Source organism: Loxodonta africana, chromosome 20 (assembly GCF_030014295.1).
Source record: "Loxodonta africana isolate mLoxAfr1 chromosome 20, mLoxAfr1.hap2, whole genome shotgun sequence".
Lineage (NCBI taxonomy): Eukaryota > Metazoa > Chordata > Mammalia > Proboscidea > Elephantidae > Loxodonta > Loxodonta africana.
The window spans coordinates 47,974,821-47,989,064 of NC_087361.1; the positions used below are offsets into that span (position 1 = coordinate 47,974,821).

At 39.7% G+C, this 14,244-nt stretch overlaps 1 long non-coding RNA gene across 1 annotated transcript in view; it reads right to left on the bottom strand.

Moving 5' to 3' along the window:
- The window catches only part of LOC111750722 (uncharacterized), a 38,102-nt gene extending 25,029 nt beyond the window's left edge, over window positions 1-13,073 (bottom strand). Inside the window, exons 1-3 of the long non-coding RNA XR_002785810.2 lie at window positions 12,041-13,073; window positions 10,717-11,638; window positions 3,298-3,473 (exon numbers count right to left, since the gene is read on the bottom strand). This is a non-coding gene — a long non-coding RNA (uncharacterized LOC111750722). The remainder of the gene's footprint in view (window positions 1-3,297; window positions 3,474-10,716; window positions 11,639-12,040) is intronic.
- Between the last annotated feature and the right edge of the window lie 1,171 nt (window positions 13,074-14,244).

A 14,244-nucleotide genomic window follows, 5' to 3' on the forward strand; every position in this document is an offset into this window, starting at 1 on the left:
TTGGCTGGCTGGCTGGCTGGCTGGCTGGCTGGCTGGCTGGCTGGCTGGCTGGCTGGCTGGCTGGCTGGCTGGCTGGCTGGCTGGCTGGCTGGCTGCCTGGCTGCCTGGCTGCCTGGCTGGCTGCCTGGCTGGCCAGTTGGTTGATTTGTTTTCGCAGCAATTAACTAACTTTTGGTCTGCTGTTTCTGTGAGAAGGCAGCTGTTAACAGTATTATTAATGCTTTGTATGTGATGAGTTTTGTCTTGCCACTTTCAAGATTTCTCTGTCTTTGGTTTTCAGCAGTTGGAATAGGGAAAGATGATCCAGTAAGCAAAGTGTACACAGGCTTACTTGTGCTTACTTACTAATCAATCAGTAGTGCACAATTTCATCCGTTTTTCATCACATCAAGGATGTGGGGAAATTCATGTGAAATAGTGCTTTACAGATAAGTAAGTAAACATAATTAAGCCTGTGCATACCTTGCTTACTGTAAGCCATGCTTACTGGTTAATCCACCCATGAGTTGGACTATGATATCGCTAGCTGTGGTTTTCTTTGCATTTATGCTACTTGAGGTTCACGGCATTTCTAGGATGCATAGGCAGATATTTTGGAAAGTTTTTGTCCACTGTTTCTTTAAGTATTTTTTCTTCTCTGTTCTCTCTCACCTCCCTTTTGGGGCTTCAATCACATGTATATTGGTATGTTTTTATGTAGTATAGGTTCTTTCTGTTTATTTTTCTTCAATTTTTTTTTTCTTCCTATTTTTCAGATTGGATTCTTTCAACTGATCTTTCTCCAGGTTCTCAATTTGTCTTCAGCCATAACAAATCTGCTGTTGAACCCACCTAGTAGATTTTTCATTTCAGTTATTATACTTTTCAACTCTAGAATTCCATTTGGTATTGATACAACCTGTTGTTAAGTCATTGTCACCTTTTCCTTTAATTCTCTGAACATACTTAGAAAGCTACTCTGAAGTCTTTCTCTGTAATCCAACATCTGGACCCATAGTTTCTATCGATTGCTTTTTTTTTTTTTTTTTCCCTGCATACGAATTAAAAAAAAAAATTACCATCAAGTCAATTCCAATTCATAGCCACCCTATAGGACAGAGTAGTACTGCCGCATTGGGTTTCCAAGCTGTAATCTTTATGAAAGCAGTCTACCACATCTTTCTCCTGTGGAGTGGCTGGTGGGTTACAACCACCAACCTTTTGGTTAGTAGCCGAGCACTTAACCACTGTGTCACCAAGGCTCCTCCTGCATATGAGTTACACTGTCCTATTTCTTTACATGTTTAGTAAGTTTTGTTTAAGAAGTGGACATTTTTATTCTTGTAAAAAGACCAGACTTAATGGTCTGACTGAGACTAGAGGGACCCCAGAGGTCATGGTCCCTGGACCTTTTGTTATCCCAAGACAGGAAACATTCACAAAGCCAACTCTTCAGACAGGGATTGGACTGGACTATAAGGCAGAAAATGATACTAGTGAGGAGTGAACTTCTTGGCTCAAGTAGACCCATGAGACTATATGGGCAGCTCCTGTCTGGAAGGCAGAGGGAGACAGGAGCTAGCTGAATGGACACGGGGAATACAGGGTGGAGAGGAAGAGTGTGCTGTCCCATTAAGAGGAGAGCAGCTAGGAGTACATAGCAAGGTGTATATAAGTTTTTGTATGAGAGACTGACTAAATTTGTAGACTTTCACTTAAACCACAATAAAAATAAGTGGATATTTTTAGAAAATATATTGCAGCAATTTTGTATTCTATTGCACTTTTGTAAAGGTTGTGGATTTTTAACTTTATAAGTAACTTACCTGAAATTAAACTGTAGAATCACTAATGTCTCTGCTTAGTTTTTTATTCCTATATCTGTATTTTAACTATCTTCCTAGAAGCTTCCCTGTATCTTCAATATCTTAGTGGTAAGCCAACGATTTCAGCAGAGGCTGAGCTCAAATACCTTATTCTTATAGGACTTCCACCTCCAGTCAACTGATTTGTGTGTTGGTTGGGAAAGTTACAGCCAGTAACTCAAGTATTCTCAAGTATCCCTTTGCTTTCATTTTTCACCAGGCTCTGTCAGATCTCCTCCATGCATGTATGGTTTTCTAGTCACCTACTTACGGGTATGTAGAGAGCTTATTTCAGCTTTTCTATGAATTTTTCATTCCTAAGATCTCTCCTTTAAATTTCTGGCTGGTCCACCACTAACTCCAACTAGGACCACATCCTCAGACTAGCAAAGCTGCAGCTTTTCTCCATTTGTTCACAATCACATCCCCCACTTTTAAAGAACAAAGCCAAGATTTTCTCCTCCACCTAAAAGGAGTTTACTCACTCTGGCAGCAAAACTACTGGTTTTCATGGCCACCCCCACAGTGGTAAAAGTATAGCCTTTGTTGGGTAAGATAGAACACAACACTGGGGAAGCCAGCACAACTTGTACAAGGCAAGGTCATGGAAGCTCTATAGACACATCCAAACTCCCTGAGGGACCGAATTGCTGGGCTGAGGGCTGTGAGGACCATGGTCTCAGGGGACATCTAGCTCAATTGGCATAACATAGTTTATAAAGAAAATGTTCTACATTCTACTTTGGCGAGTGGTGTCCGGGGTCTTAAAAGCCTGTGAACAGCCATCTAAGATACTCCACTGGTCTCACCCCTTGGGGAGCAAGGGAGAATGAAGAAAGCTAAAGATACAAGGGAAAGATTACTCCAAAGGACTAATGGATCACATCTACCATGGCCTCCACCAGACTGAGTCCAATACAACTAGATGGTGCCTGGCTACCACCACTGATTGCTCTGACAGGGATCACAATAGAGGGTACCAGACAGAGCTGGGGAAAAATGTAGAACAAAATTCTAACTCACAAAATAAGACCAGGCTTACTGGACCAACAGAGACTGGAGAAACCCAAAGAGTATGGCCCCCAGACACTCTTTTAGCTCAGTAATGAAGTCAGTCCGGAGGTTCAGCCTTCAGCCAAAGATTAGACAGACATAAAACAAAACGAGACTAAAGGCGCACACCAGTCTAGGAGCAAGGACTAGAAGGCAAAAAGGGACAAGAAAACTGGTAATAGGGAACCCAAGGTCAAGAAGGGAGAGTGTTGACAAGTCATTGGGTTATTAACCAAAGTCATATACAGGGTGTGTTCTGTTTAATGAGAAGCTAGTTTGTTCTGTATATCTTCACCTAAAATACAATTTAAAAAAGCAAAAAAATTATAGCCCTTGCCAACCAAGCTGTAGAGGAAGGGAGGGGTGGAAGTCAAAAAGGCCCTACTCCTAGTGTTCTTACCTGAAGTTCCAGCAGTTTTTAAAGAATAAACGGCTCAATTTGGTATCTGCCTCTGGTTGATTTCCAGTTTCTTGAAATTGTTGTTTTCGATAATCTTGTCCAGTTTTGTACTTTTTTCTTTTCTTGAAGAGAGGAATCACCAACCTCTCACATGGCCACAGCTGGAAATAGCTCCCCTTAGAAAGATTTGAGAAAAAACATTAACAAAAAAAGACCGCTATAAAACAAACTACACACACACAAAACTAACAAACTAGAAAAAAATTTAAGTCTTTTATTAAACCCTTGAATAAGAAGAAACTTTATGGACTAATTAAAAATGACTAGAACTACAACAACACATATCAAAACTAATGGAAATGTGCAAAAACAGTGTTCAAAGAAATATTTTTTTCACCTTTCTTTTTTTATTTTCTTTCTTTTTTTTAAATAACTTTTATTGAGCTTTAAGTGAACGTTTACAAATCAAGTCAGTCTGTCACATGTAAGCTTCTATACACCTCACTCCATACTCCCACTTACTCTCCCCCTATTTTTTTTAATGAGTCAGCCCTTCCAGTCTCTCCTTTCGTGACAATTTTGCCAGTTTCTAACCCTCTCTACCCTCCTATCTCCCCTCCAGACAGGAGATGCCAACACAGTCTCAAGTGTCCACCTGATACAAGTAGCTCACTCTTCATCAGCATCTCTCTCCAACCCATTGTCCAGTCCCTTCCATGTCTGATGAGTTGTATTCAGGAATGGTTCCTGTCCTGGGCCAACAGAAGGTTTGGGGACCATGACCACTGGGATTCCTCTAGTCTCAGTCAGACCATTAAGTCTGGTCTTTTTATGAGAATTTGGGGTCTGCATCCCACTATTCTCCTGCTCCTTCAGGGGTTCTCTGTTGTGCTCCCTGTCAGGGCAGTCATTGGTTGTGGCTGGGCACCATCTATTTCTTCTGCTCTCAGGATAATGTAAGTCTCTGGTTCCTGTGGCCCTTTCTGTCTCTTGGGCTCATAGTTATCGTGTGACCTTGGTGTTCTTCATTCTCCTTTGATCCAGGTGGATTGAGACCAATTGATGCATCTTCGATGGCCGCTCATTAGCATTTAAGACCCCGGACGCCACATTTCAAAGTGGGATGCAGAATGTTTTCATAATAGTATTATTTTGCCAATTGACTTAGAAGTCCCCTTAAGCCATAGTCCCCAAACCCCAGCCCTTGCTCCGCTGACCTTTGAAGCATTCAGTTTATCCCGAAACTTCTTTGCTTTTGGTCCAGTCCAGCTGAGCTGACCTTCCGTGTATTGAGTATTCTTCTTCCCTTCACCTAAAGTAGTTCTTATCTACTAATTCATCAGTAAATAACCCTCTCCCACTCTCCCTCCCTCCCCACCTCGTAACCACAAAAGTATGTGTTCTTCTCAGTTTATACTATTTCTCAAGATCTTATAATAGTGGTCTTATACAATATTTGTCCTTTTGCCTCTGACTCATTTCACTCAGAATAATGCCTTCCAGGTTCCTCCATGTTATGAAATGTTTCACAGATTCGTCACTGTTCTTTATCACTGTGTAGTATTCCCTTGTGTGAATATACCACAATTTATTTAACCATTCATCCGTTGATGGACACCTTGGTTGCTTCCAGCTTTTTGCTATTGTAAACAGAGCTGCAGTAAACATGGGAGTGCATATATCTGTTCGTGTGAAGGCTCTTATTTCTCTAGGGTATATTCCGAGGAGTGGGATTTCTGAGTTGTATGGTAGTTCTATTTCTAACTTTTTAAGAAAACGCCAGATAGATTTCCAAAGTGGTTGTACCATTTTACATTCCCACCAGCAGTGTATAAGAGTTCCAATCTCTCCGCAGCCTCTCCAACATTTATTATTTTGTGTTTTTTGGATTAATGCCAGCCTTGTCGGAGTGAGATGGAATCACATTATAGTTTTAATTTGCATTTCTCTAATGGCTAATGATCGAGAGCATTTTCTCATGTATCTGTTAGCTGCCTGAATATCTTCTTTAGTGAAGTGCGTGTTCATATCCTTTGCCCACTTCTTGATTGGGTTGTTTGTCTTTTTGTGGTTGAATTTTAACAGAATCATATAGATTTTAGAGATCAGGCGCTGGTCAGAGATGTCATAGCTGAAAATTCTTTCCCAATCTGTAGGTGGTCTTTTTACTCTTTTGGTGAAGTCTTTTTTTTTTTTTTTTTTTAAGATGAGCATAGGTGTTTGATTTTTAGGAGCTCCCAGTTATCTGGTTTCTCTTCGTCATTTTTGGTAATATTTTGTATTCTGTTTATGCCTTGTATTAGGGCTCCTAACATTGTCTCTATTTTTTCTTCCATGATCTTTATCGTTTTAGTCTTTATGTTTAGGTTTTGATCCACTTGGAGTTAGTTTTTGTGCATGGTGTGAGGTATGGGTCCTGTTTCATTGTTTTGCAAATGGATATCCAGTTATGCCAGCACTGTTTGTTAAAAAGACTATCTTTTCCCCAATTAACTGACACTGGGCATTTGTCAAATATCAGCTGCTCATATGTGGATGGATTCATATCTGGGTTCTCAATTCTGTTCCATTGGTCTATGTGCCTGTTGTTATACCAGTACCAGGCTGTTTTGACTACTGTGGCTTTATAATAGGTTCTAAAATCAGGTAGAGTGAGGCCTCCCACTTTCTTCTTCTTTTTCAGTAATGCTTTACTTATCCGAGGCTTCTTTGCCTTCCATATGAAGTTGATGATTTGTTTCTCCATCACATTAGAAAATGTCACTGGAATTTGGATCGGAAGTGCATTGTATGTATAGATGGCTTTTGGTAGAATAGACATTTTTACTATGTTAAGTCTTCCAATCCATGAGCAAAGCATGTTTTTCCACTTAAGTAGGTCCTTTTTAGTTTCTTGCAGTAGTACTTTGTAGTTTTCTTTGTATAGGTCTTTTACATGTTTGGTAAGATTTATTCCTAAGTATTTTATCTTCTTGGGGGCTACTGTGAATGGTATTGATTTGGTGATTTCCTCTTCGATGTTCTTTTTGTTGATGTAGAGGAATCCAAGTGATTTTTGTATGTTTATCTTATAACCTGAGACTCTGCCAAACTCTTCTATTAGTTTCAGTAGTTTTCTGGAGGATTCCTTAGGGTTTTCTGTGTATAAGATCATGTCATCTGCAAATAGAGATAATTTTACTTCCTCCTTGCCAATCCGGATGCCCTTTATTTCTTTATCTAGCCTAATTGCTCTGGCTAGGACCTCTAGCATAATGTTGAATAAGAGCGGTGATAAAGGGCATCTTGTGTGGTTCCCGTTCTCAAGGGAAATGCTTTCAGGCTCTCTCCATTTAGAGTGATGTTTGCTGTTTGCTTTGTATAGATGCCCTTTATTATGCTGAGGAATTTTCCTTCAATTCCTATTTTGCTGAGAGTTTTTATCATAGATGGGTGTTGGACTTTGTCAAATGCCTTTTCTGCATCAATTGATAAGATCATGTGGTTTTTGTCTTTTGTTTTATTTACATGGTGGATTACATTAATGGTTTTTCAAATATTAAACCAGCCTTGCATACCTGGTACAAATCCCACTTGGTCGTGGTGGATTATTTTTTTGATATGTTGTTGAATTCTACTGGCTAGGATTTTGTTGAGGATTTTTGCATCTATGTTCATGAGGGATACAGGTCTGTAATTTTCTTTTTTTGTGATGTCTTTTTTTTTTTTTTTTTTACCTGGTTTTGGTATCAGGGGGATGGTGGCTTCATAGAATGAGTTAGGCAGTATTCCGTCATCTTCTATGCTTTGAAATACCTTTAGTAGTAGTGGTGTTAACTCTTCTCTGAAAGTTTGGTAGAACTCTGCAGTGAAGCCATCCGGGCCAGGGCTTTTTTTTGTTGGGAGTTTTTTGATTACCTTTTCAATCTCTTTTTTTGTTATGGGTCTATTTAGTTGTTCTACTTCTGATTTTGTTAGTTTAGGTAGGTAGTGTTTTTCTAGGAATTCATCCATTTCTTCTAGGTTTGCAAATTTGTTAGAGTACAATTTTTCGTAATAATCTGATATGATTCTTTTAATTTCAGTTGGGTCTGTTGTGATGTGGCCCATCTTGTTTCTTATTTGGGTTATTTGTTTCCTTTCCTGTATTTCTTTATTCAGTCTGGCCAAAGGTTTATCAATTTTGTTATTTTTTTCAAAGAACCAGCTTTTGGCTTTGTTGATTCTTTCAATTGTTTTTCTGTTCTCTAATTCATTTAGTTCAGCTCTAATTTTTATTATTTGTTTTCTTCTGGTGCCTGATGGATTCTTTTGTTGCTCACTTTCTATTTGTTCAAGTTGTAAGGACAGTTCTCTGATTTTGGCTCTTTCTTCTTTTTGTATGTGTGCATTTATCGATACAAATTGACCTCTGAGCACTGCTTTTGCTGTGTCCCAGAGGTTTTGATAGGAAGTGTTTTCTTTCTCATTGCATTCTATGAATTTCTTTATTCCCTCCTTAATGTCTTCTATAACCCAGTCTTTTTTCAGCAGGGTATTGTTCAGTTTCCAAGTATTTGATTTCTTTTTCCTAATTTTTCTTTTATTGACTTCCACTTTTATGGCCTTGTGGTCTGAGAAGATGCTTTGTAATATTTCGATGTTTTGGATTCTGCAAAGGTTTGTTTTATGACCTAATATGTGGTCTATTCTAGAGAATGTTCCATGTGTGCTAGAAAAAAAAGTATACTTTGCAGCTGTTGGGTGGAGTGTTCTGTATAAGTCAATGAGGTCAAGTTGGTTGATTGTAGCAATTAGGTTTTCCGTGTCTCAATTGAGCTTCTTACTGGATGTCTTGTCCTCTGAAAGTGGTGTGTTGAAGTCTCCTACTATAATTGTGGAGGTGTCTATCTCACTTTTCAGTTCTGTTAAAATTTTTTTATGTATCTTGCAGCCCTGTCATTGGGTGCATAAATATTTAATATGGTTATATCGTCCTGATCAATTGTCCCTTTTATCATTATGTAGTGTCCTTCTTTATCCTTTGTGGTGGATTTAACTTTAAAGTCTATTTTGTCAGAAATTAATATTGCTACTCCTGCTCTTTTTTGCTTATTGTTTGCTTGATATATTTTTTTCCATCCTTTGAGTTTTAGTTTGTTTGTGTCTCTAAGTCTAAGGTGTGTCTCTTGTAGGCAGCATATAGATGGATCGTGTTTCTTTATCCAGTCTGTGACTCTCTGTCTCTTTATTGGTGCATTTAGTCCATTTACATTCAGGGTAATTATAGATAAGTATGTGTTTAGTGCTGTCGTTTTGATGCCTTTTTATGTGTGTTGTTGACAATTTCATTCTTCCATTTACTTTTTTGTGCTGAGACGTTTTTCTTTGTAAATTGTGTGTTCCTCATTTTCATAGTATTTGACTTTATGTTTGCTGAATCGTTATGTTTTTCTTGGTTTTTATTTTGAGTTATGGAGTTGTTATACCTCTTTGTGGTTACCTTAATTATTTACCCCTATTTTTCTAAGTAAAAACCTAACTTGTATTGTCCTATATCACCTTGTATCCCTCTCCATATGGCAGTTCTACGCCACCTGTATCTAGTCCCTCTTTTTGATTATTGTGATCTTTTACATAATGACTTCAATGATTCCCTGTTTCGAGTGTTTTTTTCTTTTTAAAATTAATCTTAATTTGTTTTTGTGATTTCTCTATTTGAGTTGATGTCAGGATGTTCTGCTCTGTCACCTTGTGTTGTGCTGGTATCTGATATTACCTGTTTTCTGACCAAACAATTTCCTTTAATATTTCTTGTAGCTTTGGTTTGGTTTTTGCAAATTCTCTAAGCTTGTGTTTATCTGTAAATGTTTTAATTTCGCCTTCATATTTTAGAGAGAGTTTTGCTGGATATATGATCCTTGGCTGGCAGTTTTTCTCCTTCAGTGCTCTATGTATTTCATCCCATTGCCTTCTTGACTGCATGGTTTCTGCTGAGTAGTCTGAACTTATTCTTATTGATTGATTCTCCTTTGTAGGAGACCTTTCTTTGAACCCTGGCTGCTTTTAAAATTTTCTCTTTATCTTTGGTTTTGGCAAGTTTGATCATAATATGTCTTGGTGATTTTCTTTTTGGATCAATCTTAAATGGGGTTCGATGAGCATCTTGGATAGATATCCTTTCGTCTTTCATGATGTCAGGGAAGTTTTCTGCCAACAGATCTTCAACTATTCTCTCTGTGTTTTCTGATATCCCTCCCTGTTCTGGGACTCCAATCACACGCAAGTTATCCTTCTTGATAGAGTCCCACATGATTCTTAGGGTTTCTTCATTTTTTTTAATTCTTTTATCTGATTTTTTTTCAGCTATATTGGTGTCAATTGCCTGGTCCTCCAGATTTCCCACTCTGCATTCCAACTGCTCGAGTCTGCTCCTCTGACTTCCTATTGCATTGTCTAATTCTGTAATTTTATTGTTAATCTTTTGGATTTCTACATGCTGTCTCTCTATGGATTCTTGCAACTTATTAATTTTTCCACTATGTTCTTGAATAATCTTTTTGAGTTCTTCAACTGCTTTATCAGTGTGTTCCTTGGCTTTTTCTGCAGATTGCCTTATTTCATTTCTGAGGTCATCCCTGATGTCTTAAAGCATTCTGTAAATTAGTTTTTTGTATTCTGCATCTGGCAATTCCAGGATTGTATCTTCATTTAGGAAAGATTTTGATTCTTTAGTTTGGGGAGTTGTAGAAGCAATCATGGTCTGCTTCTTTATGTGGTTTGATATCGACTGCTGTCTCCGAGCCATCACTAAGATATTGTAGTGATTTATTCCATATTTGCTCACTGAGTCTTATCTTGTTTTGTTTTCTTTCAGTATACGTAGATGGGCTACTAGATTGCGCTGTCTTGATTGTTGTAGCCCTTGAATCACTTATGTCTTATTACCAGCTGGTTTGGGCTGTTACCAGATATATAAGCCTGAGTCCATTCACTATTCTTGAGTAGAATCTGATTTTGTGTCATCAAGTGTGTGGTGCAGACTGTCACCTATCCACCTAGAGAAGTAGTGGTGATAGTTGTGTGCATCAGATTCTAGTAGCAGCAGGGGTTCACACTCCGGGGGGGGGGGCAGGATGCTGACAGACTTCCCCCAAGTGCCAGTGAGGTAGGAGTTTCTCTATTCCTAAAGCACTTTGGTGGGTGGGCTCTGCAGCTGTACCTTAGGCCCCCAATATAAGTATCTCTACAGATTGGTAGGTGTCACCCTCCTTAGACCCCTAAGGCAGGAGGCTAGGTTGTCTGGGGGGCGCTTCAGCCCTCAGTTCCCCATTGTGGGTCAGTGAGAGCTCTGTTGAATATGCAGAGATATCAGACCTGGGAAACTTGTCTTTCCAGTAATCCGCTAAAACAATTGCAGGCAGATCCCTGTCAGAAATGTCTTTGCATTATAATAGCCACCTTGTTCCCTGTAGGGATGAAAGCCCAAGACTGTGGATCACATATGCTTGACTGGAGCTGGTTCTGTGTTTTTACTCCAATTAGGGAAGGATTTTTGGTCCCTGGGTTTTTTGTAGCTGCTTCTCTCAGGTCAGGAGAATGGGTTAGGAAAAGACCAAAAAAAAAAGAAAGGAAAGAAAAAAAAAATAATAAGCACAGCCCAGTTCTCTCCAATATTAATAAAGCCTCCTGGGAAGGGGCAGGGAGGGTTCAGATAAATAGGAGAAAGTAGCACCCCAGAATATAGACGAAGTTACTTATCTTGCTTGGGATGACTGTTTTATCTGAGATTCCCAAGGAGGGTGTGTCGACTGTGTGTCCTGGCTGGGTAGAGATTCCCCCAAGGGTCAGGCCCACGTCCCGTGCTTGTGCTGTCTCAGAAGCCGTGGTTAGTTCCTCCGCTTCCAATCCAAAGCCCAGTGCCAAGGTTTCCCAGCTGGGACGCCGCACTCCCGGCTCCAAAACCAGTCGCTGCCTCCCGGTGACTTCTCCTCCTGTCAGCCGCTTTGCTGTGCTGCCTGCGTGCACTGGCTGGGCTTCTCCCGAGGTCAGTTCAGGGGGGTAGGGCTGCCTCCCGTGTTTGCGCCCTCACAGGATGCCCTGCTCAGCTCCCCTGCGCCCAGTCCAAAGCCCGGCGGCAAGGTTTCCTGACTGGGATGCTGGCTCCAGGCTCTGAAAACAGTCGCGTCTTCCCCGTGGTTGTTCGTTCTCAGTCTCTGTCACTCAGGTCAACTCTTTAGATCTGTGTTTGATGGTCAGGGTTCATAGATTGTCATGTATGTGATCGATTAACTTGTTTTTCCGAGTCTTTGTTGCAAGAGGATCCAAGGTAGCTTCTACCTAGTCAGCCATCTTGGCCCCGCCTCCAAAGAAATATTTTTAGCTTTAAGTTTTTTTTTTTAAAGAGAGAAAAAATAAACAATAAGAAAACTAAAATTCAACTGGAGGAATTAGAAAAAATGACAACAAATTAAACCAAAATAAAGTAGAAGTAAAGCAGAAAGAAATAACTGTGGAAGAGAAAATGAATCTGAGAAAATAAATCCAAGACTTAGTTCTTTAGAAAAGTCCAGTCAAATACATAAACTTGAAGCAAACCTAAGGAAAGAAAACTTCACTAGAATTTAAGCTCCATGAGACCAGGAACTTTGCCACTGTATTCCCAACACCAGTCAAAATGCCTGGCACATATAGATACTCAATAAATATCTGTTAAATAAAAGAATGAATGAATGGACATTAAGAATAAACAATATGGAAACCGGTACAGAAGGAGTTAGTTTACCTGATTCCTCGAGGTACCTGGTGGAGGTAGAGGTTCTGCTATAAAACTGTCATCCCAGGGTGACATCACCATATTCCAGAGATGAGCAGCTCATGGAAGGTAGCTCCTCTCCAAGTAGCCGCCCTGCTGTGGGTTTACGTCATTTTACATTTTATGATCTCATGGAGCTTTATTCTTTACTGTGATGTTCCCATGCGAAGACATCCTAGTAGTGTGTTGTCATTATATAATGTGGGGAACATCAAAACCAACCCTATCAGAATCCGTAACCCTCCACGCTGGCACAAATACACTTGGGGGCCCTCCCGTTACCACTCTGGGAACCTGTGTTTGAATTAGGAAGTGTCTTAGTTTCCTAGCATTGCTATAACAAAGATACCACAAAGTGGGTGACTTTAAAGAACGTAAATTTATTGTCTCACAGTTCAGGAGACTAGAGGTCCAAATTTAGGGTCTTGGCTTTAGGGAAAAGTTGTATGTCTCTTTCAGCTCCTAGAAGGACAATCTTTGTTGCTCCTGGGCTTGTAGATATATCTGTCTCCATTGTCACATGGCCTTTGTCTCCCCCTGTGTGTGTCTATGTCTATTCTGCTCTTTTATAAGACATCACCCAGAAAGGATTAGGTTTAGGACCCACCCCACTCTGATAAGATCTCATTAACATAACCAAAGAAAAACCCTAATTCTAAACAGGATTATATTTACAGGCACAGGGGTTACAACTTCAACATAGCTTTTGGGGAGACATAATTCAGTCCACAACAAGAGGTAAGAAAAAATATCTCTGGTCTGAACCCAAAACCCTTAACTTTGCATTGAGACAATGCTAGCATTAGTTCTGTTACCTTGCCACTACTCAAAAGATGTATACCAAACTCTGGGGAAATGGGTGAAAATGAGTTATCCTAAGAGAAAGACCACTTATGTCTTCCAGCATCAAGGGATTCTGTTGGGCTTCAGATGTACCCTCACTGTGTAAAATATACTAATTCCTGGAGTAGAGGACTAGTGTCCATAACAGCAATGACCTAGACCTTATGAACTGACCATCTAGCACCACGGGTGTTGGCTTACCCTGCTTTGAGGAAGGGCAACTATGTGGTTAGGACAAGATTCTGATCTCTATCAAGCTACATTCCTCAGATTTCACACATTACTCAACCCTGACCTTCTTTGGATCACCATCTTCTCCCAAAGAAGCCAAATTATTTATAAAGCTATGCTGAAGTGCTTATGTTATCTTCTGAAAAAAGATATGTGGGTTTCTTGCCTGTCTTAGCCACTGGGCACAGTTCCATTTTATTTTAATGGAAACAAGGAAGTTTATTCCCTTAGAAGATCAGGACTAGCAATAGTGTTTAATTCCACAGTTTTGCTTGCTTATTTTCTCAGAACTTTCCCTCTTACTTTTTAGGGACATAAAGTCAGAAGGAGCACAATGGTTAATATAAATTCTTAAGATGAAAGCAAGGTCAATAGGTTCCAGGAACAGAAATAAGGCTATTGTGGTTGAAGTGCAGTAAGAATGAGAAAAGCACAGGAGGTGATGTCCAAGAGGTGAACGAGAGTCAGATGCTACAGGACTTTTCAGACCAGGTTGGAAATTTGGAAATTATTCTGAGTCCCATGGCAAGTTATTACAGAGTTTGGAGTAAGGATGGGAGTTAGGTTTCTAGAAGATTACTTTGGCTATATATGTGTCATAGGACGCAAAGAGTGAAGGTAAGCCAGTTGCCAAGAAAAAGAGGGTGGTGGCTTGCACTGGGTAGTAGAAGCAGAAATGGAGAGAAGTAGAGAGAGTCAGAGGTAGAGTCCATACATGGTGTAGAAGTGGAGTCAATAGAATTTTTTGTGTTTAAGTATATATACAAAAGAAAATATTTGCATTTCAACATTTTTCACATGTATGCTTCAGTGACATTAATTACATTAATCATGTTGTGCAGTCATCACCACTATCCATTTCCAAAATTTTCTATTACTGTTAACAGAAGCTCAGTGTCTTATAAGAAACAGCTCCATCTTTCCCCTTAACTCCCATCCCTAGAAACGGAGAGAAGTAGATGGAGTCAGGCTATGCTTTAGAGGAAGTTGTTGTTAGGTGCTGTCAAGTCGGTTCCAACTCATAGCGACCCTATAGGACAAAGTAGAACTGCCCCATAGGGTTTCCAAGGAGCAGCTAGTGGATTTGAACTACCGACCTT